Genomic DNA, 26,078 nt, shown 5'->3' on the forward strand with positions numbered 1-26,078 from the left:
ATATGGATTCCTTTTACTCTCACGGTGAAATCTTTTCATTCAGCTCTTTATTATTTAAACATTTTTTTACAGTTTCATTTCAGACACCAACGTTATGGCTTATTTTAGTTTATTATATCACAGAGAAAATTTTATTCATGGCAGGATTCTCAATTTTATAAATATTTTCATATTTCACCCCAGGAAAATTAATCAGAGCAATGTATTTGCACAGTCCTGATAGGATCTCTCAATTTTGCAAGTGGCTAAAAACTTCAGCACACTTGCCTTTATGCTTATAATTTGATTCCACTGTTCTCGATCATTCCTTTATTTTTCATTACAACACCTAACCACACAACACGTTTTCCAATTACCTCTCTCTGGGGCAGAAATATGGAAGTAGGCACCTCTCTGTTTCTAACTAATGTCAGAACAAGTTAAGTTCATCTCCCTCACCTTTCCACATTTCTAGTTAACAGGCCAAAAGGGAAGAGAAGTTGGGGAGGAGAGTATCGGACACAGGCTTTCTTTCTATTAACTGCCTCTCTTCTCACACTACACTCACTCCCTCTGCGGTTTCTCCTTTCACTCCCTTCTCTGTTGACTTACTGACAGGCGATCTGAGGCCGCAGGTTCTAGAAGAAACGGAGTTAAGCAGCTAAAGTAGGACTCTCTGTGTTGTTATTATTTTTTTTTTTTTTATCACTCTTGTCACTGGGGGTTGAAGAAAGACTGCCGCGCAGGGGTAGGGCTACTGCATGGCTAATGTGATCAAGATGATCTTGGACACCCTTTACCTAGCTGTCATAAATTACTCCTCCAGACCAAGGCTGCTAGTGTTTTCTCATAATAGCTCCAAAAAGGCGCTTGTTAAACATCTATGTGCATGTGAAATTGTTTAAGAATGGAGAGCAATATTTTTCGATCAGCATCACCTTTGCTGTCACATGCTAAAGAAAATGTGGCTTAATAGATCATGGGGATAATAATTGCTTGTCTCTTGAAGAGAGGCATAGAACCAGATGACCAACTGAATTTGCTTTCAGCTTTAGAGACTGATTCCACAATTCTTTAAAGATCGTCTAAGAAAAAAGCACCATATGAATGTACACACACACACACACACATACATACACACACACATTTGAGTATAAGTTCCGTCATTCCCATGACTATTTGATGTAACTTCAATACATTTATGCTTGACTATGTTTGGCTGTTGTGCAAATTAATTAATAAAATCACTCATGACACACATATTTACATAGCTAATATTTACTTAACATAAACAATGTGCTAGATACTGAGGACAGAAGGCTTAAAAACACAATCTACAAACCTCAAGTAGCTTAACCTGGCCTGGAGTGACTGACCCCAATTGTTAGTAGCCAATTCCTATAGCTGGTGAAATATTTTGTCCCCCAACATTATTTCATTAGCTACTCTATTTTTCCCAATATAGGATTCAAATTGTTCTGTGTGTGTGTGTGTGTGTGTGTGTGTGTGTGTGTGTGATCTGTTTTTCTGCAGTTGCTTCAGTGGAATCCTCATGCTCATCTTGGTCCTCACGGTTTCAACTATCATTCGGTATAGACTTGCATGATTGGGTTCATTCATTAGTCATTTTACATAGGAGAGATATTACATAAGGCCACTCTCAATATGAAGCTAAGAAACAGTAAAATTTAGAGCACAGTGACAACTAAAGAAATGAAAATAAAGGGTGATTCTTAAGATCAATATATATTTTTGAAAAGAAGACACACTAATCAAAGATCAAACATACAAAACAAAAATATTCCTTTGGGCTTCAAGACCCTACTAAAAAGTTGTCATCTTGTGGCAATTAACATCATAGAAAGTCTCATTTAGTCTCCTTACAAAGATGGTAAAATTGGGAATATAGTCCTTCCTTTTGAAATAAAAATGACCTTTGATATCCTAAATGCTCTAAGAAGATTAAAGCAAATGTTTGAGAGTCCAGACAACATGGAAAAGAGTTTTAACATTACCTAATCTCCACTGACTTCAAACAGTGAACAATGATGAAGCACAAATTCACAAAACACCTTATTCCAAATTGATATATCTGCACATACTTCTTTTAAGTTTTGTTTGTAAAAGAAAGTTTGTCAGATGGCATGCTCTTTGGATTATCACAACATTTGACAATGTAGTCTGTCTTCTGTTCTTGAATATTTTGCTTTCAAATAATTTTAAACTTATGAAGGGTTACAAGAATTGGACAAAGAATTCCTATATACTCCTGGGGTGGGTTGCATGGTAGTCCCCTAAAATATATATCCATGCCTAATCCCCGGAACCTCGGAATGGTAGCTTGCTTGGAAAGAGGATTTTTACAGATGTGATTAAGTTAAACATCTTGAGGTGAGGACATCATCTGGGTTTAGGATGGATGCCGAATCCAATGACAAGTGTCATTATAAGAGAAAAGCAGAGGGAGACTTGAGAGAGACAGAAGAGATCCACAGTCAAGAGGAAGAGGCAGAGTGGAGAGGGAGACGGAGATCAGAATTTCCCAGCCATAGTAAATGCATGATGCTGACAGACACCAAAAGCTACAAGAAGTAAGGAATGGATTCTCCTTTATAGTCTCTTGCGCGGGGTGGAGCCTATGCCTGCGAATACTTTGATTTTAGACCTCTGTCTTCCAGAACTCCAGAAAGAAAATTAATTTTTGTTGTTTTAAGCCGTCAAGATTGTGGCAATTTGTTAAATCAGCCCTAGAAAATGAATCAACTCCTTACTCAAATTCACCAATTGTTTGCATTTTGCCATGTTTACTTTGAAATTATTTCTCTGCTCTCTCCCTCTCTTCTTCTGTGTGTATGTTTACATATGTTTCAACCATCTTCCCTTTTAATCCTAAAATGTCAATGCACATTTCATAAGTATAAGGACACACTCTTACCTGACTACAGTAAGTATAAAATCAGCAAGAATAACACACAGAGAATACTATTGTTTAATCAAGAGTTTCTATCCCGATTTCATTATTTGTAGGATATTTTACTGTAAAGAGTTAAATAATTAACACATCTTATAATGTACTTGACAAATACTTGGGGAATATTTTCTCTGGGTTTGTGGTTATATACTAGCCACTAAGATGGCCTCTGATGATTCCTCCCTCCTGTTATTCACATCCTTTCTAGAACCTTCCCCCTTAATCTGAGTCATATCTAACAAACAGAGAAAAACAAATGTGTTAGTCTGTCACTTCCAAGATTCGGTTATAACAATTTATAGTTTCCATCTTCCTCTCTCTCTTTCTCTTACATTTCTTGCCCTGGGAAAAACCAGCTGTCCTGTCATGAGACAACCCTGTGGAGGTACACATGACAAGGAACTGAGGCCTGCCAGAAACCATGTGAGTTGGCTTGAAAGCAGATTCCCCCTGCCCGGTTGAACCTTTACATGAGGCTATAACACAAGCTGACAGCAGAGCTGAAACCTCATGAGAGACCTTAAACCAGAAGCACCTAGCTAAGTTGCATCCAAATCCTGATCCACAGAAACTGAGATTTTAAATGTGTGATGGTTTAAGCCACTAATTGTTGGTACAATTTGTTACACGGCTATTGATAACTAGAACAGGACCTCACATTTTGAATACTTTGGATTATGTATAGAAAATGACTTAGTGTCCAAGGCATATCAACCACTTTGGACATGTAACAACTTCTTCGGCTTTGATTTTCTCAAATTAATATATATATATATAATACATATTAATATATTTTAACCTATATATATATTGAATGAGACAAACTCTAGTGTCACGCAAATGTGAAATTTCACATTCTTTATTATCTCTTATAAAAATTCTTAAAAATTAGTTGAGTGGATGGGGCACCTGGGTGGCTCAGTCGGTTAAGCGTCGGACTTCAGCTCAGGTCGTGATCTCACAGTTCATGAGTTCGAGCCCCAGATCGGGCTGACAGCTCAGAGCATGGAGCCTGCTTTGGATTCTGTCTTCCTCTCTCCCTGCCCTCCCCCATTCATTCTCTGTCTCTCTCTGTCTCAAATAAATATTAAAAAATTAAAAAAATAGTTCAGTGGACATTTCACCCATATTTACTGGCGATTTCACCTATATTGACTGAAAAAGAATTGAATCACATAAACACAAAATAAAGCAAGTTATTGATTATATAGGTTTACAAACTCCATTTTACAAGGATTCTTAAATTTTCTGGCTTCATTTTATCGAATTAGAAAAAGTTCAACCATTTGTAAGATAGGCACTCCGTACACCTGGGATGGAAAATTAGATGCAGGGAAGGGTATGTCCTCCTAAGAATAAAGTAAGCACTTTTGAAAGCCACACTAACTAGGGTACAATTTTTTAAGTACTCCATATCCATAGGGGACCAGTAGTTATGCCAGTTCTCAAAGGAGTTCTTGTTATTTTTAAATTCCTAAAAAAGAGTGGTTTATAACTTTCTTGTATTTTAATTCAGTTGCAGGGAACCACGGTGGTTTTCTAAAGGAAAATAGAACTGCACATAATACAATGTCATAAATGATTTCATCTGTTAACCAGAAAAATACTGATTAACATTTTAATAATTATATAATAAGTATAATGACAGTTACAACAACATACAATCAATTAGGATCAACTAGGATATAATGGACAAGATAAATAGAAAGCAGAGATGGAAGATAAGAAAACGTTTATAAATCCAAAATCAATGAAGTATGAAAAAATGGTATTTCATTCTGCTCATCATATCATCTCATGATTTTCCTTGTATTTTAAGTCACATATCAATAAATGACTATCAGTAAGATTGATGCCTCTGTAAGACAGCTTTTTTTTCCATCCAATCTTATCACACGTAACAATTTAGCAGGATATCCTAAGGAACAATGTTGTTTAAAAAAATAATGGGCCTCTACTTTTAAAATGTTTTCTTTCCTGTTAATAAAATCTACTCAGTTGTTATTTTCATAACTAATCCCTTTGGGTTTGAATTATATATTCTCTTTCAAGTTCTTGTGTGTGTGTGTGTGTGTGTGTGTGTGTGTGTGTGTCTTTTTGTATCTGATGTCTTTTATTACATCATAAATTCCAAGTACAAATATATTCACTTTTAGAAAACCATACGTTCCAAGGGAATTCACATTTATTCATCTTGATGTAAGTAGATAGCAACACTATTAAAATAGAAAAGTCTCTCTATTTAATGTTTACAAGTGATCTGGGATTTTGTATGAAAATATTATATTTTTATACTGGAAAAGTGAAAAAAATGTTGACAAAAATTCTAGAGAATATGATAATCTCTATGAATATTTATTTATCAAAATATGAATGCTTCTTTGCCCCTTTTTGTTACATTTCTATCACAGTTATATAGGAAATTACACTTATTGGTGGTTTTTTTAAACTCATCGGCCACATCATTCAACTGGAGTACAGGCATGAATAATCTAAAATACCAAGGGTTGGTATTTAAAAGATTTATTTGAAACTTATATTCAGGCATCAGACACAGTCATTTAAGTTGAGTTCAATCATATCCTCAATCCTAGTTCACTCTTACTGTAGGACTCTTGGTTTAATTTGGCAATGGAAACTAATAATAAAGTAGAATACTGTGATCCAAAGTGCAATCTTCAATTAGAAATGGTCATGTAAACTTTTTTCTTTCTATTTTCATCTTCTCATAAAATAACAGATTACAAAATATCACATCAAATTTTATTTGCATGACTTTCATGTATCTATTTCAAGTCTTATGAAATATCCAGGGGTATGATAGAGTAAAGCTATTTTCCCGTATTTAATTTTAAGCCCATTTCTCAAAATCTGGATGCAGCTATGGTAAAATGAAGAGCAAACCAGGCTAGATTCAGAAAGTGTGAGTTCAAGCCCTGGCTCTAGCAAGTATTAGCAAATAGTGGAGAAAAAAATCCATCTCTTATATTCTATGAGATTCATTTATTTACTAAAAAGATGATTACAAACTCAAAGGATTATAGTTTAAATCCAAGTAGATTATGTATATGAAAGTTCTTTGTATAATATAAAATGCTAATAATAAACTCTCAATAATTAACAAATCACTAAATGTATTATACATTCCCATTGGTAAACTTGGCTTCAATGTGCCATGGAGAGAATCTTGCTCTTGTACCATAAGCACGAGACTTCTCTACTATTTCTCTCGAATGAGGCTCGTGATGATGAAGTATTACATTGATAATAAAATTCTTACTATATGTTATTTTGGTTGCCTTAGACAAACTAACCCTGAATTAGTTCAGCGAACAGTTAAAATTAACTATGATAGAAATAACTTGAGAAAGGGCAAAAGGATATGAACTAGTTTATCAACTTCTCTTCTGGCAGCAGGACCTAGAGGAAATGGGTAAGGTGACTTACACAGAAAGAAAACAGTACAGATTCTGGAGAAATCAACTGTCAGAAACATAAAAACACTTAGGAGTTTCCTTGGAACAGTATCTGGATTTTGAGTTTGGGTGAATGAAGGGAAGGATTTAATATGGAAAGGACATCATTGTAAGTGCGTGTTTGGCAGCATGCTGGAGGTGCGCTAAAATATACACCAAACTCACAGTTCTGCCTAATCTGATGCACTTTAAACTATGTATTGCACATATATGCAATTATCACCTGTATCAGTGGTTCTTACCTCTTGTGTAGTTTACCTTTGAGATGCTGATGGAAATCAGGGATCACCCCTTAAAGGTAAAAATAGAACATAGAATCTCAGCTCCCTAACACAGAGTAAGCCCTTATTAATATCTATCGAAGGAATATGTGAATGAGAGGAGTTGAGGGTAAAGCTGGAACAGTAAAAAGTGCAGAAATGAGAAGGATGTAAGTCTCTTGCACACTCTGAGGTTATATCACACCCATGATAGTAAAACTAAAAATACCTTCTATTGGAAAACCACTCTATTGATTACAAGACAACTTCATAGACATTATCTTGCGTGAGGAGGAAGCTGTAGAAAGAAGATTTTAAAAATGCATGCAATTATAATCTCAATAAGGTTATGGTGCCAAAGGATTGACTCAAATGGCACCCAGTGGTTATTAAGAAAGAGGAGAGATAATATTTACATGATACAAGTACAGAAAGGGTGAAGAAAATAAAATCTTCATGGCAAGGTATATTAGAAACGAGCACTGAATATTGGGAAAGAATTAAACAGGAGGAGAGCAAGTGGTTCTATAAGGAAACCATGCAGGTTGACTGTTCAAGGAAAACCGGCATCCTGAGGGTCCTGAAGAAACTTTTATTTTTAAAGGGAAACCCTATTTTCTACCATTATGCTTAAAATACAGTCTTTAATTTCTGGCTATTCTACATTTATATTTCAAAAATCTATGTATGAAGGAAACTCTAAATCAAGCTATAGATTAATAATTCCAGACAGAGACTTGACGGCAAACTCCTCACCGTCTTTCACACCTGAGACAATGAAACTACACACTCTGATACCAGTGTGTACATTTTTTTTTCCTGCCACAGCTTCACAGCTTGGGATTTCTTGGCATGCGCGTGGGCGCGCGCGCTCACCCACACGCGCGCGTGGGCGCGCGCGCGCACACATACACGCACGCACACACACACACACACACACACACATTTACCTTTTAAACACTTCGGGTGGCTTTTACCCCTGCTTGTTTGTAAAAGACATAAGTCCTAGTGTTTATGAAAGAGCTGGCACAGCTATGCTGAAAAGATCCACTTCATTGACCTTTCTGTCTCTTCCGTGACCCTGTAGGTTTAACCTCACTGCTGATACTGCAAGTGAATATGGGAAAACATTTATTGAAAGCTGCATAACACACACGGTTATATTTCCTCGGTTGATGTTTTGCATATCTGCACAGTAGGGCCATTAAGGGTTCTAAGAGCACAACGGAAACAATCATAGCGTTTGTTTTTAGATGACTGACTCAGGACATGTACACCAGGCTTTATATAGAAACTGTTTTTGTTTTATTAAGGGACTGTTTGCCTGTTAGTGATAACATCATTAAAAATAAATGAAAGGGGGCTGGTAAAATGCTTCCCAAAAGCAGAAACCTAATTAAAGGTGATATGCCTGCTATGAGGCTTTTTTCAGGACTCAGAAATAGAACGAGGTTAGTTCTTTCTCATTTTATAAGGCCCAGAGAAGACCTCACACTAAAACATCACTTCTGATCTAATTTTCTATTTCTATGTACTTTAATAATCTACTTTACGGGCTGTGCTTGCCCATAGAAAGTGAGCTAGTTTTGTTCCCACAGATAGCTGCTTCATCATGTCGCAGTGTATGAAGAGAAAATCTGATGGTTCGGGTCACACAAACAAACAAAAAAAAGCACTCTCCTTTTACAGCAAATCGTACTGGTGGTGATATACACAGTCACAGCAGTTGAAATAATGCACAAATATTTCATAATCCTAAAAGACCACTTTTGAGAGTCCGAGTTAAAGGTAAAAAAACATTTCCAAATCATGGTTTATAATTTCAGAAAGAAAAAAAAAAGTAGACCCTTTCATTTTAAGGGGTGGAGTTACTCTAATTTCATGGATGGTGGAAAAAGCAGGAAACTGCATTCCCTTGATAACTCTGCCCTTATTGTGCTGTGACCTTGGCCAATTTACTTAAATTTACATCTGCCAAAAATGAGTTTCTGAAATGTGCTTTGAGAATTTTCAGGGGGGTGGGAGGGAGGAGTTGTCACATCAATTCAAGGCCTTTTCAAAATTAATATTACTTTAGAAGTAAAGAGAAAAAGACGAGAACACTGGGCTCCCTCACAGAGCACTATAGTTTGATACCCTGGTTTCTTCTTGTCACCTCTGCACAGTTCGGGTTCATTTATGAGTCTCCAAGCTGAAAATGAATCTTTTGCTAAGTAAATAAAACAGAACAATTCCCAACTTATCCCCCTGAAATGTAAAGTAGCTCTGGTATTATGGATTATTTAAAATTGGATTTGCACATAGGTGTTAGACTAAGATTATCATGGAATTATAAGAAGTGTGAGAAATCTTTGGAAATCATTTGGTGTAAATTTTCATTTTTCAGACAGAATAAGTCCGATAAGTGATTGACCCAAAGTTCTTCAAGCCCAAGTTTGCAAATTCTCATTTCTTTCTTCATTAAAAGTTATAGTATCAATTTAGAGGAAATACTGGGAAAAATATTCTGAATGCTTCCAACGGTATACATACATACCACAAATATACATACACTTAAGACAATTGAAGCATAGCGGGATATTTAATAGCTATCAAGGAATTTTAGGAGCGATAATAATGTGATTGTGATTTAAAGACAAGAGCCCTTATTGTTAAGATATATACACGGGAAATTTAAAATATATATATTTACAGATTAAGTAAAATATGTTGGGGATTGAGTTCAAAATTATCTGAGGGAGAGAAGGAATTGGGTGGGGGAATTTATAATATCAGTTGGGGCTTGCAATGATCATTTTTAAAGCCAAATAATGGGTAGGCATATGAGGGGTTTGTTACTCTATGCTAATTTTATGCTTGTTTGAAATTTTCTATAATAAAAGGATTTTAACATAAAAATAATGCTATGCAGTAAAAATTCTATTAACTCATTTTTCTTTCAAAATTCAGAGGCATTGGTATGATGATCATCAGCATTACCATCAAAATAACTAGCATATACTGAGTGCTTTCTGTGTGTGCAAAGCAATGTTCTAAGCACTTTGCATGCATTAACTAATTTAATCCTCTCAATAATTCTGGTAGATTGTTACTAGTGTTCTACTCATTTTACACATGAGTAGATACAGGTAAACATAAGTTAATTAACTTGCCAAGATAACTCGGCTAGTAAAGAGAGGAGCCAAATTCAAACCTAAGTAGCCCTGCTCCAGAACCCTTAAACATACAAGGAGTAAAATGTAAATTATCTATAAGATTTTTTTAAATGCATTGGTGTATGTGTTCACGTATAAGAAACATACATTCCAAAAAAGGTAATAATTTTATACTTATTTTATCTCAGACTAGAAAGAAAACTTAGACATTTCTATGTCATTCCTTCTTAATCAAGGGTTGATTTACTCCTTAAAACCTAGCCAGTGTTCATCTTAAGCAGCCAAGATTCATTCAAACTGGCGATTTGCACTGTCAGACTTGTAATCATTCATTTCTTTTTTAAGTTTATTTATTGATTTTGAGAGAGAATGAGCATGAGCATGACTCGGGAGAGGCAAAGAGAGAGGGAGGGTGAGAGAATCCCAAGCAGGCTCCACAATGTCAGCACAGAGCCTGATGCGGGGCTCAAACCCACGAACCTTGAGATTATGACCTGAGCTGAAATCAAGAGTCAGATGCTCAACCAAATGAGCCACCCAGGTGTCCCAGTGATCATTTATTTTTGAGTCCAAGATATTTTACCTTAGCAATGAAATTCCAGATTCTCACCACCTGGGACTAGCTAGAGATCTCCAACCACAAGTACAGTCGACAATATCATCCCTAATTTCAGGTGCCCACACAGGTATCTCCTGCAAATTCCCCCATTCTACACCTTTACTAAATGTCAACCATCCTGAAAAAGTGTATACTTTGTGAGAAATATTTAACCATGAAAATATCACTTTTAAAATGTCACATTCATTCCATTAGATAACAACAAAAACAAAAACAAAAACAAAAAACAAGGGCTACTTAAAGATTGTTTAAAAAGTTACAAGTGTTGAAGGACTTCACTCTAAGGAGCCAGTTCCATGCCTTACCCATTCGTCAGCTACAATTCAACCTTGAGTTGCCACAGTTTAATCTCTTGTACTTGTTCCAGTTTAGCATCTCCTAAAATTCCTCACCATATAACCCTAACCATGAACTTGCCTCACTTTTCACCATGAGAACTTTGTTTAGGTTTCCAGAACCAGCCCCGCTCCTCCCCTGACTCCGTCACCGTGCTCCATGCTCACACCAGAAGCTCAGGGAGTTCTTGGCTACCGCTGGGCTCTGGTAAGTTATCGGGTACCAGGTTACTGAGATGTTGCCCTAGACATCAACTTGCTGATCTAGATAAATTAGTTTATGTAAGTCTGCTAATTGATCACAAATAATGACTCTTTCTAGGCCACAGGTGTGTTTTACTAGGTCACTTTCTTCTCACGTCCCTTGTCACAATCTCCTGAGATGGGAAGCACAGCGTGTGGAAGTGAAGTCTCCCGAGCCGACAGCCTCATAGCTCTACACCTTCAGCTTCACTGTCTTGAACCCATTCATGTTTTCCCTCCCATATGGAACAACTAATAACTAATACATTTCACCAGCACTATTTCAAAGGATCAAATTCGGTGAAAATTATAACCAAAAAACTTCCTTTGTAGGTTTATTTCTTGAAGTGTGTACAACATGAAAAACTGTGAGGGAAGTAACTCACCATCTTGTTCACTGCTGTAACCTCAAAGGATGGTACATGACACAATTTTTATCATCGACTGGTTGAATACCTGATATTACTGACCTTCACTAGTTAGTGGGCTAAGCTCTTTGTTCTCATATTAATAAAGATAAATCTAAGCTGAGGTTAGTCTACATTTTAAATTAGTTGAGTCTGAATGAAGGAGAAGATATGTAATACAAAATGTTTGCACTTTGGGTTGCCTTTAGAGATGCGAATCCAGCATAAAAAACTTTTCTATTTTCTTTACGACATTTCTTTAAAGTTTATTTTTATTCAGTTTGAGAGAGAGATAGCAAGTGGGAAAGGGGCAGAGAGAGAGAGGGAGGCAGAATCCCAAGCAGGCTCCACGCAGTCAGCGCAGAAAACACGGGGCTCAAACCCACAAACTGTGAGATCATGACCTGAGCCGAAATCAAGAGTCAGACGCTTAACAGACTGAGAAACTCAGGTGCCCCTATTTATGATATTTTAATCTAAGTTTTAAAACCTCAAATTAAAAAATTGTGTAAATATATTTGTGGCTATCCAGTGCAGAAAGGGAACTGCTGATGATGTGTAAAAAGCATTAAGATTTGATTCATGAGCCTACGTCATAAGTGATGTTGGCTGTTCTGGGCACTGGTGAACATGCCATGACAGAGGGTCTAGGCAAAGGCTGATATGCATCCTGTCAAGAATATTATAGAAACTCTTCCCTAGAAATTGATAGGAGGTTAAACTAAATGACCTTTTTATCCCTTTTACCTATTGAGATTTTACGACTTCTTCCTTTAAAACTAACTGCTTTCTAACATAGTCATATAAAAATGCAAAGGAGAGCACTAATTTTTAGGATTTAGGGAAATATAAAAAGTTAAGAGTGTATGTTTATGTCAAAGTCAGCAGTCTTCCCTTGGCGAGAAGGGGATTCTTGAACAGCACAGCTGCTATTTTGCAACTCTCAGAGCATAAAAACATAACGCAAATTCCCGGACCTTTACTACATATAAGTTTTAAAACATTGATTTCCAATTTATAACCACTTGTTCTTTGTAGCAAAGAAAAAAGATGACATTGTCAGATTTATAAAATTGTTGTTAGTAGCTTTTTAATGTGTTCTATTTAAGAAAAACACATCTGTTGGCTCACAAAAAGTCAAACAAAAGTTAAATACAGAAATGAGACATCTTGCCCAAGTTTTCCCTTATCAACTATTTTTAAATGTAATTCAAAAAACTGTTTTAAATGTTAAAATTGCTTTAAATTCCAAAACAAGAAACACAAATCATTTTTTGGCCCACTGAATTATTTCCTGTTATCTTCTATTTTATATTCTATATGTCTAATAGCATGGATGCTTCAAATTCATTTTGAGGATTTTTAAAAATATCATAAAGAAGTTATGCATTCAAGGTGGAAGATAGAACATGGATGAAGAATCGTAGCTGGAAGGGAAACCTGTATTAAGGGATCTGAGGAAGGGTGGTATGGATGAGACCCAGTGAATATGAGAAGAGTTGGCTCATGCAGGTGTCAAAGTAAGAGGCTCGGAATTGCAAGAGCTCCTGTAAGCCAGACATGAGGTTATGGCCCACCATGATCAGGAGCACTTTGGGCATGGGTGATCATCTTACAGAAATGGGACTTCTTTCTAATCATGTATGTCTCGTGAGAATGTAGAACTATATTGTATCCTCATATGCCCATGTAACTATCTATTCCCCTGGCATGTTCAATTCAAATCATGCTAGCATTACAGCTACTTAATATTTTCATACATATTTCTTTATTGTTAATCTTTCCTCATTAAATGCAAGCTCCTTAAGAATAAAATTGTTCTCTGTATTGATGGTATTGTGTTCCCTCTACCTCTAATGGTGCTTTGCATTTACTAGGCTCTCGAGAAATATGCGTACAGTGAATAAATAAAAGTTTAAAAAGTATTTCAAAATGAAATAAATTAATCTCTCAGGCTATTTCTGTGCAATTAATTTTACTCAGAATTCTCAAATTTGTAAACATATATATTAGTTAAAGATTCTTTTAAAAAAAAGGTTTCTTTTTGAGAGAGACAGAGAGAGAGAGAGAGAGAGAGAGAGAGAGAGAGAGAGAGCACGCACGCAAGTGGGCAGAGGCAGAGAGAGAGGGAGACAGAATCCAAAGCAGGCTCCAGGCTCCAAGGTGTCAGCACAGAGCCCGATGAGGGGCTCAAACTCACAAACTGTGACATCATGACCTGAGCGGAAGTTGGACTCTTAACTAACTGAGCCACCCAGGCACCCCTAAAGATTCTTCTTAATAACAATCAAGAAAGACTGAGAGAAGTTATATTACTATAGATAAAATGACCCTATAGTATCTAATGTATTTGAAGGAAAGTCAAAGAAAATTAAATTATATGCAAGTATATATATACAAATGACTACATGCACATACACACACATAAATACAAGGAACATATAGGTATGTAAGTATGTCAGTCAATAACTATTCTATATTTAGACTATTAATCTTCTTTAAAAACTATCACCAAAAGCTTTAGGCAAATATAAATAAGTTTCTTATTTGACATAATAAATTATCTTTTGTTACTTATTATTTTCCCCATATAGTAAGATTTCAAAAGAATGAAAAACTCAGAAAGAACCTCGAAGTTTTACTACTACTTTCTATTTCGTCTCACATACTTTAAGATGAACAAATTATAATTAGCATATGTATTGAAACATTATTTCATAAATGAGTTAATACTAATGGGAAATTTGAAAACAATTAAAATACTCAACTATATTAGAAAATGCCTCACATTTGAATAAACAAATCAAACATACAAGTTTAACTCCTACATTTTGATATACATGAAAAACTCACATTGCCCTTTGATGTCATTTTACATTAGAAAACTTAAAGAAATGCCATAACAAGTAAAAATAGTGTGTTTATATGCATTTTCAAAACTCACATATAACTCAAGATTCTGATATGTCCCCACCTATGATGACCCAGGACAGTAGTTATGGGGGATAATTTATATTGGAGCCACTTTTTTTGGTTGGAATCATCATAAACAAATACCTTGTTTCTCTTATAATGTATTCTTTTTTTTTTTAATTTTTTTAACGTTTATTTATTTTTGAGACAGAGAGAGGCAGAGCATGAATGGGGGAGGGTCAGAGAGAGAGGGATACAAAGAATCTGAAGCAGGCTCCAGGCTCTGAGCTGTCAGCACAGAGCCCGACGCGGGGCTCGAACCCACGGACCGCGAAATCATGACCTGAGCCGAAGTCGGCCGCTCAACCTACTGAGCCACCCAGGTGCCCCAACTTATAATGTATTCTTAAATCTATTCCCTTTTATTTGCCAGCATACAAATTCTCCACAGAAATTTGAACACAGTGCCTAGCATAGAAATATATTCAAAAAATATAATGGGGGTTACTGGGTGGCTCAGTCAGTTAAGCATCTGACTGTGGCTCAAGTCATGATCTCACGGTTCTCGAGTTCAAGCCCTGCATTGGTCTCCTTGCTGACAGTGTGGAGTCTGCTTGAGATTCTCTCTCTCCCTGTCTCTCTGCCCTCCACAACTCATGCCTGCATGAGCGCACGCGCACACACACACACACACACACACACACAGTCTCTCTCTCTCTCTCTCTCTCTCTCTCTCTCTCTCTCGCCTTCTCTCTCAAAAAAATCATGATAATCTCAAGAGAATTATTTCTTTCATTATTAAAATTATTTTCAGAACTATTATAATCATAAATTTAATCAGAAACTTTTTAGGAAACAAGAATAATTCTGAAATATGAACTTATCTTGCCAATTGTTTAGTTGGCAAATAAGCCAAATTAGAAGTTAGTCTTTCTAGAAATATTTATAGATGAATAGCAAATTAAATATGGTATGGTGTACACTCTAACAAAGATAAGAAGAGAGGAAACTGGAGCAAGTAAGGACATTTAGTTCATCCTCGGACTTCTTGGAGAAAGAAAAAACCAAGCTCAGAATGAAGGAAAATCAGGATACAAAGCCCTAACGCAGAGCTAAAACCTTCATATATGGATAGATGGAAAAAAAATATTTTATTATCTCAAATCTTATGTGAAGTTTCTAAAATTGGCCTCTACTTACATTAGCTCCTTCAAAGGTTAAGGTATTTTTTCTTTTTTCTTTTTCTTTCTTTCTTTTTTTTTGAGAAACTTAACAGAAGACCATGGGGGAGGGGAAGGAAAAAAAGAAAAGTTAGAGAGGGAGGGAGCCAAACCATAAGAGACTCTTAAAAACTGAGAATAAACTGAGGGTTGATGGGGGTTGGAAGGTTGGGGGGGGGCGGGTGATGGGTATTTAGGAGGGCACCTGTTGGGATGAGCACTAGGTGTTGTATGGAAACCAATTTGACAATAAATTTCATATTAAAAAAAAGAAAAAAAAAGTATATTATTTATATCACCTATTTATTAAAAAAAAATCCCCTCTTATCTATCAATGTTTCATCTCATTATTCTCACATTGCCCTCAAAGGCAAAGAAATGAGACTAGGTTGAAAGAAAGTTAGCCCAGTGAGCCCATGCCAATCCTAGCAATTTCCATCTTGTGTTCTAAGAAATTTTTTTATTAAAAATTTTTTTAATGTTTATTTATTTTTGACAGAGAGGGAGACAGAGCATGAGCAGGGGGAGGGTCAGAGAGAGAGGGAGACACAGAATCTGAAACAGGCTCCAGGCTCTGAGCTGTCAGCACACAGCCCGACGCGGGGCTTGAACTCACAGACCACGAGATCATGACCTGAGCTGAAGTGGGACGCTCAACCGACTGAACCACCCAGGTACCCCCTAAGAAATTCTTTTAAGAAATGATTTTAGAATTTTCTTCAGGGTCATCACCAATGGGCTTCTTACATTGTTCTGTGAACATTCTTTTTTTTTTTTTTTTAATCATAACTGCATTGGCTTGTTTACTCATCCATTATCTCTTGTCTATGGGCCAAAAAACTCAGCTGTAATTTACTTCAAATATCTTAGAACATAATTCATATGGCCTGAATTCATTTAAAATAGCCAAGACTTCTTACCATCTCTTCATCTATCTTGGGCTTCATCTATCTTGAGCTCTCATGATGCTTACTCTTTTTTTAAGTTTCTCTTAGAAGATAAAAACAAAAGAATAACATGTACTTTTTTGTATCATTTTAGATGCAGGCCAGACACAGGCCATGTATACTTAAAGAGGGATATGCTAAACATTACATTGTTATTTGATTACTTGACGGTAATTTGAGTTTATCTGTATCCTAAACATGGAGTTTCAAATTCTGAGGGGAAGGATTGGCTTATAGTTTCTCTATGCTTTTCAATCTGGATTCTATACCAAGCTTTTCAAAAATTAATGATCGTGAGTAAGTCATTCTTTTCTCTGTCTCATTTACTAAATAATTGGGAACTCTTCTGCAACTTTGTCCTCTTACTAGACTCTTCCCCTCTTTACTGAATAATTCTGAATGCATATAAGCATTTTTGTGTTACATCCCATCCTCTACAAAAGAAAATCTCCCTTGGTATCATCCTTTCCTTCAATTACTGTCCCAAGTTTTCGTATCCCTTTTCAAGCGTTATGTATATTCTGTAACTTCATCTTCTCCCCATGACTTAATCTTGAACTCACTCTAGTCAGTTTTATATTCCTCCCTTCCTAATAAAACTCCTTTTCTTTTTTTCAAAATCAACCGTGACATCAATGTTACCAAACCAGAGAGTTAATTCCCAGACCTCCCCTTACTTGACTTATCAGCAGTCCTGGATGTGCTGATTATTCCTTCATTCTTGAAACACTTTCTTTACTTGGTTTCCAGGTCACCACCCTCTCTGTTCTTCTCCCCAAACCTCAATGGCAGCTTCTTCATAGTCTCCTTATTGCTTTTCTTTTTCATCTAATCTTTTCAAGCTCAAAATATTACAGGGTACCTTCTGACCTCTTCTCTTTGCGGTACGCATTCCCTCATGATCTCATTCAGACCCACGCCTTTAAATACCATCTATATGCTGATGGCTCCAAAATTTATATCTTTAGCTCAGACCTTTTGCCTGAACTGCCCTGGACTCACATCTCCACTGGGATCTCTAAGAGACATCTTGAAATTCATATGTCCAAAAAACGAACACTTAATTACCCAATTCCACAGATGCTACTCCTATCATCTTGTTAATCTCAGTTCCATTCCATTCATTCTTCTCAGAGTAAACTAAAATGATGAATTTGTAGTGTTTCATTCTAGTTCATATAGCTACAGATAATACATAGAAATATAGATCTGAATGTATCTATATTTGTGTGCAACCATGAGAAATATTTAACATGACTTTAAGTTTACATAAATAACATCATACTGTTAATATCTTTTTTCCAACTTTTATTGTGTTTTTGAGATTTCTCTAAGTTGGTTCCCATAGATCTTTGTATTCATTTGAAGTGCTGTATTAAATTATATCATACAACTATGCTATCTTTTATTTATTCATTCTTCTATTGCAGTGTTCAATCGGTTCCAAAATGTTTGGTATGATAAACAATGTTGCAGTAAAATGCTTATTTTATCCATGTATTAGAACTCTGAATGCATTATTTTATGTTATTCTCACAGAACAATCTTGCATAGTACTATCCTTTTTCACCACACACAAAAAAAGACCGAATCTTAAACAGATTGTGTGATTTTCCTAATGTCACACAGCTAGTCAAGGACATGGACAGAATTTGAAATCATGTTTATGCCATTTCATCATTCAGGGTTTTTTTCCTATGGCATTAACTTATCTGGTTCCAAATCCCATAAAGTCTCTGTAGGAATAATACTGACAGGGAACAATGAGAAAGGCCCATGACCAGTCCTAATCCTTGCTTCAATGAGAATTCTGGAAAATTGTGAGTGGGCAATGAGAGCATGAGTATGGGAGAAATGGGAGTATTGTGGTGGCAGCCCCATCTAGAAATCGACTATTTAAAGCCTTTTTATCAGCTTGTTGGGCACTCCAGTTCTAGAGATACTGGCAAGAAAGTCATAGAAACTAAAATGTGGCATGAAGAAGTGGTAGAAATCAAAGAGAAAATTTTAGTTTGTGTGATTGAGACCCAGGAAAAAGTACCTGACATTAACCAAACTAAGAAAATTAGAAAGAAGACCCTCTAGGATACAGCAAGGTATGCGGTGGAGGGAACTTAAGCACTTGATGATGTTTTCTTTGAAATAAAGATTTGTTTTACTTATCAAAGATTCCTTTTACTCATCAAGACTTTAAGTGAAGAATTTCTACTTGCTTTCTCAATAAGAAAAAATACGAGAAACAAATAAATAGAAAAAAGCAAAGTAACACACCACGCTGCCTCTTTATAGATACAAATCTAGAACTGTGATAATTACCTTTTCTTCTTTCCCTTGTCTCCATACACATGCCATTCAGCTCCTGACTAGAGATTCAACCAGGAGCAATCACTGAAACCAATCATTAGGATCAGTAGAAGGAGTAGTAAAAGCACCTCAAGCCAAGATATTAAACAAACAAAAATGCAGTCTCAATTTGTCTTTACTTATCTGCTCTGGCCTTGGGTATTGATTTTAATAATTGTATTCCTCCTTTGTTTCCCTATAGGATTTATTCCTAATGTTACAAGTAAGGCCCATCTTGTTCCAGAACCTGTATCTTGCTTGACTCCATGTTCAATATCTTGGTTTCCTTTGGCCTTCCCATCTTAGCATTTCTGTTTTCGGAAATCCAACCCAGAAACCAATTCTCCATGGTCAGATGCCCCAATATAGTATATATGTATGTATGTTATGTATATGTTTGTGTGTATTTTTTCCAGAACTTCACTTTTGCCTATCACTACCACTTATAGCCTTTCATTTATCGCCTACCACCTGCCAGAACTTTCTTGCCATCCATTTGTTTCAATATCCTGACTACTGCTTAGCCTTCTCCATAACATACCTAAGAATTTTAGAATTTGAATACTGTGATTTTTTTTGTTTGATTTATCACACGAATTAACAAGCACCCACTATGAAGAAGGGGAAAGGTTAATGGCATAGAAGGAGAATCTCTGGTTCCCCTCTAAAGAGATAGGAGGCAAACACAGAAGAAGAGAAAAATACCAAAACAAAGAAGAAAAAGTCCAATGCCCACTGATGAGGATTGAGCAAAGACCACTGAAGTGGCAGGAAACATATATATTTGGTCTAATAGCCTAAAGATTTGAAAACTTTTGTTCTCTGACACACTTTTCTTGGATTCAAAAGTGTAAATAAACTCAATAAAATGCTATCCAATCCTAAAGATATAAAAGTCCTGTATAAATAAATGTTAATGTTTTCATGTGTAAATTAGCCACAGAGAATTGTGCAGAACAACTTCAAATGCAATTTCCAATGTATCCACATTTGTCAAATTATTGACAAACAATTGTATTTCTGAATTTTTTCTTAGAGGCTTTATAAAAATTTAATATACAAAATCCGTTGAACAGGGGTGCTTGGGTGGCTCATTTGGTTAAGCATCCGACTCTTGGTTTCAGCTCAGGTCAAGCTCACGGTTCATGGGATCGAGCCCCATGTTGGCTCTGCACTGACAGCACAGCACCTGCTTGGGATTCTCTTTCTCCTTCTCTCTCTGCCCCTTCCCTGTTTGTGCTCTCTCTCTCAAAATAGATAAATAAAATAAAGAAACCCACAGAAGAATCATTATGCCTTTAAAGAAAATCTAGAAAGGTAATGTCTCTCTCCCTCTCTCTCTCTCTCTCTTTAAGGATTATTCTTCCTAGAAAAAAAGCGAAAGGAGACATAGATGCTTTGGGAAATAAAGTGAGATAGTGATTAGTGGAATTAGCTAGGCTTCAATTCAACAAAAATATAAGAAATAGAACGCTGCAAAGAAATATGCACAGACTGAGAAGTATATACAGTAATTGGAACCATCTGCTAGCAAATACAGGTACTACAAGACCTGTTTCAAAGACTAAATTAGACTCATTTGTTATTAGCAGTATATATTTGCATTCAATTAATGTGTTAAAATCCTTTAAAAGTATGCTCTCTTAAGTGGGTTAAACATGCTCATTGTAATCTTGTTTATACTAATAATTGGCTTAGCAAATCTTTTCTTTATATCTAGTACAAAGGTAAACTTTATCAAGCCCAAGCTAAATTATCATAAATTCCATATTAGCAGAAACCAAATTAATGAGGTTTGATTGTACCAAGAAAATTGCTTTTACCATTTGCTTAATTTCATCTGCTGTATATAATAACAAAAAATTCAAGTGATGGAAGGGGTAGATAATTCAGTATTTGCAAAAATATTAGAAGCAAGGCAAACTTTCAGAAACTCTAATTCAGTGTTATATTTATTTGTTTAGGTTCAGTGTGTAATATGATGTTAAGTATATTACTGTACCATGCTATTATGGAACAGATGTTAAATGCAATGTAAAAATGTCAGGGGTAAATGATTGATGATCCTCTTTGCCATTTCAAAGTAAACCATGATTATTTATATGCTCTGGACATTGCTTGAAAGCATCATATTAAATCTAAACAATTGATCCATTTTCAAGGGTTTTTGTATAATGTATTATTTATGTGTTTTTTATTCTTTTGTGAAAATGCCCCAGTATAAGGAAGTATTTAGAGTCTCAAGTGCTCCACCCAGTCCATATGGTAGATTTGTTCTCTGTGTAATACTTACCTTTTCCCTCTAGGCCCATATGGCAAGTCCATAGGCTGCCCAGGCCCCTCTGTCCTCCACAGGGGCCATATGGCAAGTTCAGTGAGCACTCATTTACCTTGTATTAATATTTTATCTGCCTCAGACAGAAAAAGAGATCAGATTAAGTAAAGTCAGCCCCTGAAAATGGTTTAGCCATATAATCAATACTGAGTGTCAATGTGGTATGAGATATGGGTTCTGTTATTTCATTTATATTAAAAATAGCAAATCCATTTGAATAATTTATCAAATAATTTCATAAGCTCTTTTGATCACTTGATATACATTGACAGAATACTGTTTAATTATGCTAATCATCCAGGCAATATTAACACATGATAGTATAAGCTTCTAGAGTTTAGAACTGGTTTAAACATATAGGCTTTGATATATCCAAAGAGATAAGACTGAATCTAAATTATAATCTGTATTACCATAGTAATTGCTCTAAAATTAATTCATTGTTATAACATTTGCAACTATAGGCTAAACTTTTGCTGTCAACTTAAAGTCATTAAGAAGCCCTCAGTACTTTATTTACAGTTAGAATTTATATAAAAATATGGAATAAATTACTACATCTCTGCATCTTCTACTGCCACTACAGATTCTTATAAAGGTATGGAATGAATAAACTTCATGGGGTAATTTATTTCATTGTAAATTCATTTATTTGATAAAACCATTATTTTTATAACATCATTTACTTCTGAGCTAAAGACACTATCTCTCTGTTTTCTCTTTAACACCTGATAGCATTGATATATATGGATATGACAATATACCTCATAATCAAATTGCTATTCCCAGCACTTAACAACTCTTCCAGAATATGCCACAGAAACATGCATATCCTTTATGTTAGTCACAGTTATATATGTATATTTCTTTCATCTCCTTCAATAAAAAGATACTGGCCTCATTTTTCAAAACATCTTCATTATTAATAACCTGAGCTCGGTTATTCGAAATGAACAAAAACAACAATGCATCCCACCGTACTTATGGCAATTTATTTTTGTTAGACCTTAGAATTCTTGTCAGCTTAATGCATAAAATCTGATGTGAGCATGTTCAAAAGAGGGAGTTCATGCTTTGTTGCTTGGTCCTTTCTTTCATACATTTAAATGTCTTCTTCTTGGACATGTCTTTTAATCAGTCAACCTTCTCTCCACAAAACAGTTCTAAATAGTTGGGTGATTTTTTTTTTATTTCACACAATGCATATAGCCTATTATCATGTTCTGTCCATGTTTCCTCTAAGCCCCTGTATCTGTAATCATACTTGTTCTGATCTCTGTTCAGAATAGATTTGCTGAGATCATATCAGATAGGTGATACAGAACAGATTCTGGAGTCATTTGAAATTTTAAAATGATAATATTGAAATAAAAATGTTAATGTGTTTAGGTTTGTCACCTGTAAGTGCAAGTAAAGTCATAATTAAAATATAAAGACAACATCAGGATCTCTGACAGCTTATTTTAGGCTTGTATATATAGAAATATATTTTAATGAAAATATAAAAGTTTAATTTTATGCACTGAATATTTTCACGGAGTCAGCACTTTGCTATTTTGTGATAACATGTTAAAATTAATGGGATGTCTTAACTAAGTTCTTTCTGCATATATACATATAAAAGAGGGAAAGCTCTGAACCTGACTTCATAAATAACATTCACTGTGATTTTGTTAAAGTTTAGATGTGTGGATTTGTATTTGAAACCCTCAGAAGGTTACAGGGTGCAGCCCTCCAACAATATCTCTGGGTCTTCAGGGACAAAATCCCATTATGTGGAGTTCAGTGAAGGGGGTAAACACCACCATAAAGAAATACAAATTGCACATATTTCCCATTTAGCTCGTGTCACCAAAGTTCACCATTTAGAATTTTAACCAGTTAGGACTTATTCTTGGAGGTCAAGTACCTTGTGAACCTTGTCATCTCATTGATGACATCATATCCCATCCATCAGTTCTTTCAGGAGCACACTTGCCATCTGCTCAGCACACGTTGTAATAACTTATTAGACAAATTCACAGGGTAACAATCTGTACAATGACACTGTTATCTTAATGCTGGCACATACTGAGATAACAACCACTGTTTCTCTGTCAGAGCACAGGGATTCTGCCCTCCAACTTTAAAACAGAAATTAGGAGGCTATGGAAACTTTAAGTATATGGAAACTACAAGCATATGGGCAGAAACATTTTTCTCCATTGTAGGATCACAAATGAAACTCTCCTCATAAGGAGGTCATTTCAATGGATGATCCCTGTTTAGGGTTTGTGAGCTGAAAATAATAATAATAATAATAATAATAATAATAATAATAATAATTCTTCTTCTTCTTCTTCTTCTTCTTCTTCTTCTTCTTCTTCTTCTTCTTCTTCTTTATTCATGCAGGAATCAGATATATAAGAAGTATGCCCCTGTACCCCACAGAAACTTAAAAATAATAACATTCATAATCACCAAGCAATAAAACTCAATACCTCCTTTCCACTTGCTAAAATAATATAATTACAATAATTTCCCAACCCGTTCCAGATGACTACAACCTCTCTTATTTTTTTTTCTAAAGGCATTTAATTAGCAGAAAGAGGGTCTCGAAACATCCAGCTGACACTGCATACCTGCAACTCTAATAGGTCCTTTGGAAAAACCAAGGACAGTGTCCAAGATCACGTACCTATACCTTAGCAGCTTTTATCGGCAGCATGGAATTATTGGGCATGTTTAACCTAGCAGCCATCAAGGGTTAGGACCTTTCTTATGACTTGATGAATCCTGCACAACAATCGCTCTATCCCTCAGCTTTAAAAATTATATATTTTTAGAGAAGAAGATGGTTTTTATTTCGCATTACATGAAATTCATCCTCTGTTTCTTCTTTTGGCTTGTCATTTATTCCAGCTTACACTGTGATCAACATTGTACTAAAATAAAGTCAAGTACAACAGCCGCTCCCTGCCCATCAAAACGCACAGACGTCTGCCAAGCACTTGTAACAGCTGGTGTTACATTAATTAGTTTAAACTATTTATTTCATCCATCTCCAGAGCAGATTGAGCAAAAACATTAGAGATTATTCTAGCATCTGTAAGTGCCCTGCAAACATTAACCAAGGAAAGTTAGAATATTCATCGCTATCATATATACACATATACACAAATATATATTTATATTCATGTATATAATTTAAGAATCTGAACAGTCATTATAAACGAGTAAACTCTATCATATACTTAGTGAAGAGATGTTTTATTAACTGCCTTTACAAACATAAGTTTTCATCTTATATTCATCTTTTGTGTCCACAAAGTTTCTCTCTTTAAAAATTACCACTAGAAAGCGATAATAATTCCTGGCAGCATGGGCCATTAAACAATATATGACAGGGACTGGGTGACTCAGTGGATTAGTCACAGATTTTATGGCCACTGTTGGAATCCTGCCCTAACTACAGTGATCAAAACACTGTTATCAAATGGTTGTAAAAATCTCAATTAAAATTACTTCTATGGCCTCCACTAAGTTCTTAGCAAACTACATCCCATAACATGAATCTACACGTTATTGACAAAATTAACTCAACTGCCACTTTTTGGCTTAAGAGAATTTAGAAATTAACTATCTAACTGACTCTTCAAGTAATGGTTGTCAACAGGGACTTGTATTATAAATGTGTGTCCATTAAACACCTGTCCGTCTATGCTTTGGGTAGGACTTCTACATCTTTCACCATGCTTTTTCTAAAAACCAAATACATATGGATTAAACTAACATTAGATGCATCTGTTTATGAAAAACAAAACTATCCTGAAATATATGAAGACTAATTCACAAAAGTAGTGGTGGAGAATAATCAGGATTTAAAAATTTTTGTTGAGGGGAGCTTGGGGGGCTCAGTCAGTTAAACATCTGACTCTTGACTTCAGTTCAGGTCAAGATCTCAAGGTGGTGATTTCTTGGCCCTGGGCTTGAAGCCAGCTTAAGATTCTCTCTCTGCCTTTCTCCCCTGTACCTCCCCTGCTCACGTGTGTAGGAATAAAATAACAAAAAATTAAAAATTTAAAAAACAAATTTTTGTTGAATATCAAAATAGTCCTGTGTAAATTCCCTCAAGGCTGTTGATTTCCAAAGCAATTTGTTTTACGCCACCTAAAGCAATACCATTAATGATATTTGACATATGACTTTTTTAACTAAAGGCAAACAAAAAGGTCTACATGATAGATAGAAAACAAACATTTAGGAAATATTCTGATCTTCAGAGAAGAAAAGTAAAAAGAAGTAAAGAGCATTAGGGAAAACTATATTGGATACCTTGGCAAAAGTTTTCCACATCAACAGCCAGAAGTCCTGAAGCAATACTCATTATTCCTAGAGTTAAAAGCTTTCGCTGTTTTAACCTTACTCAGGTCAAAAATCAATCTCTATAAAGGAAATTAATTTTACTCCTTGGCATTATATTTTCCTATAGTAAATGCAAAAAAATAGTATAACAAAAATTTAATGCAGTATAATTCTATTTAGATTTATCTTAGATTGAAATAACCCAGATGTTGAATTTTGAGATTAAGGGAACTATTAAAATGCATCTTTATGGTCGGTCACATTGTCTACTCCTCTATATTGTGTCTTTTACCTATGGGGATTTAGCTTAGTTACCTATGTTGGTTTATGGACGATTTAGTCATTACTATAGGACTGTCATAGACTGTTACAGAGCTGTGTCTCCCCAAAATTCATATGCTGATGCCCTAATCTCCATTGTGACTGTATTTGGAGATAGCGCCTTTAAGGGGATAACTAAGGTTAAATGAGATCACACGGGTCGGGGGGGGCTCTTATCCGATTGAGCTGGTGCCCTCATAAGAGGAGGAA

The 26,078-nt window shown here is 35.5% G+C and overlaps 1 protein-coding gene across 1 annotated transcript in view; it reads right to left on the minus strand.

The window, feature by feature from the left end:
- Positions 1-26,078, minus strand: part of DACH1 (dachshund family transcription factor 1) — a 431,702-nt gene that overhangs the window by 49,222 nt on the left and 356,402 nt on the right. The window lies entirely within an intron of this gene.

This window comes from Acinonyx jubatus, chromosome A1, assembly GCF_027475565.1.
Source record: "Acinonyx jubatus isolate Ajub_Pintada_27869175 chromosome A1, VMU_Ajub_asm_v1.0, whole genome shotgun sequence".
Taxonomy (NCBI): domain Eukaryota; kingdom Metazoa; phylum Chordata; class Mammalia; order Carnivora; family Felidae; genus Acinonyx; species Acinonyx jubatus.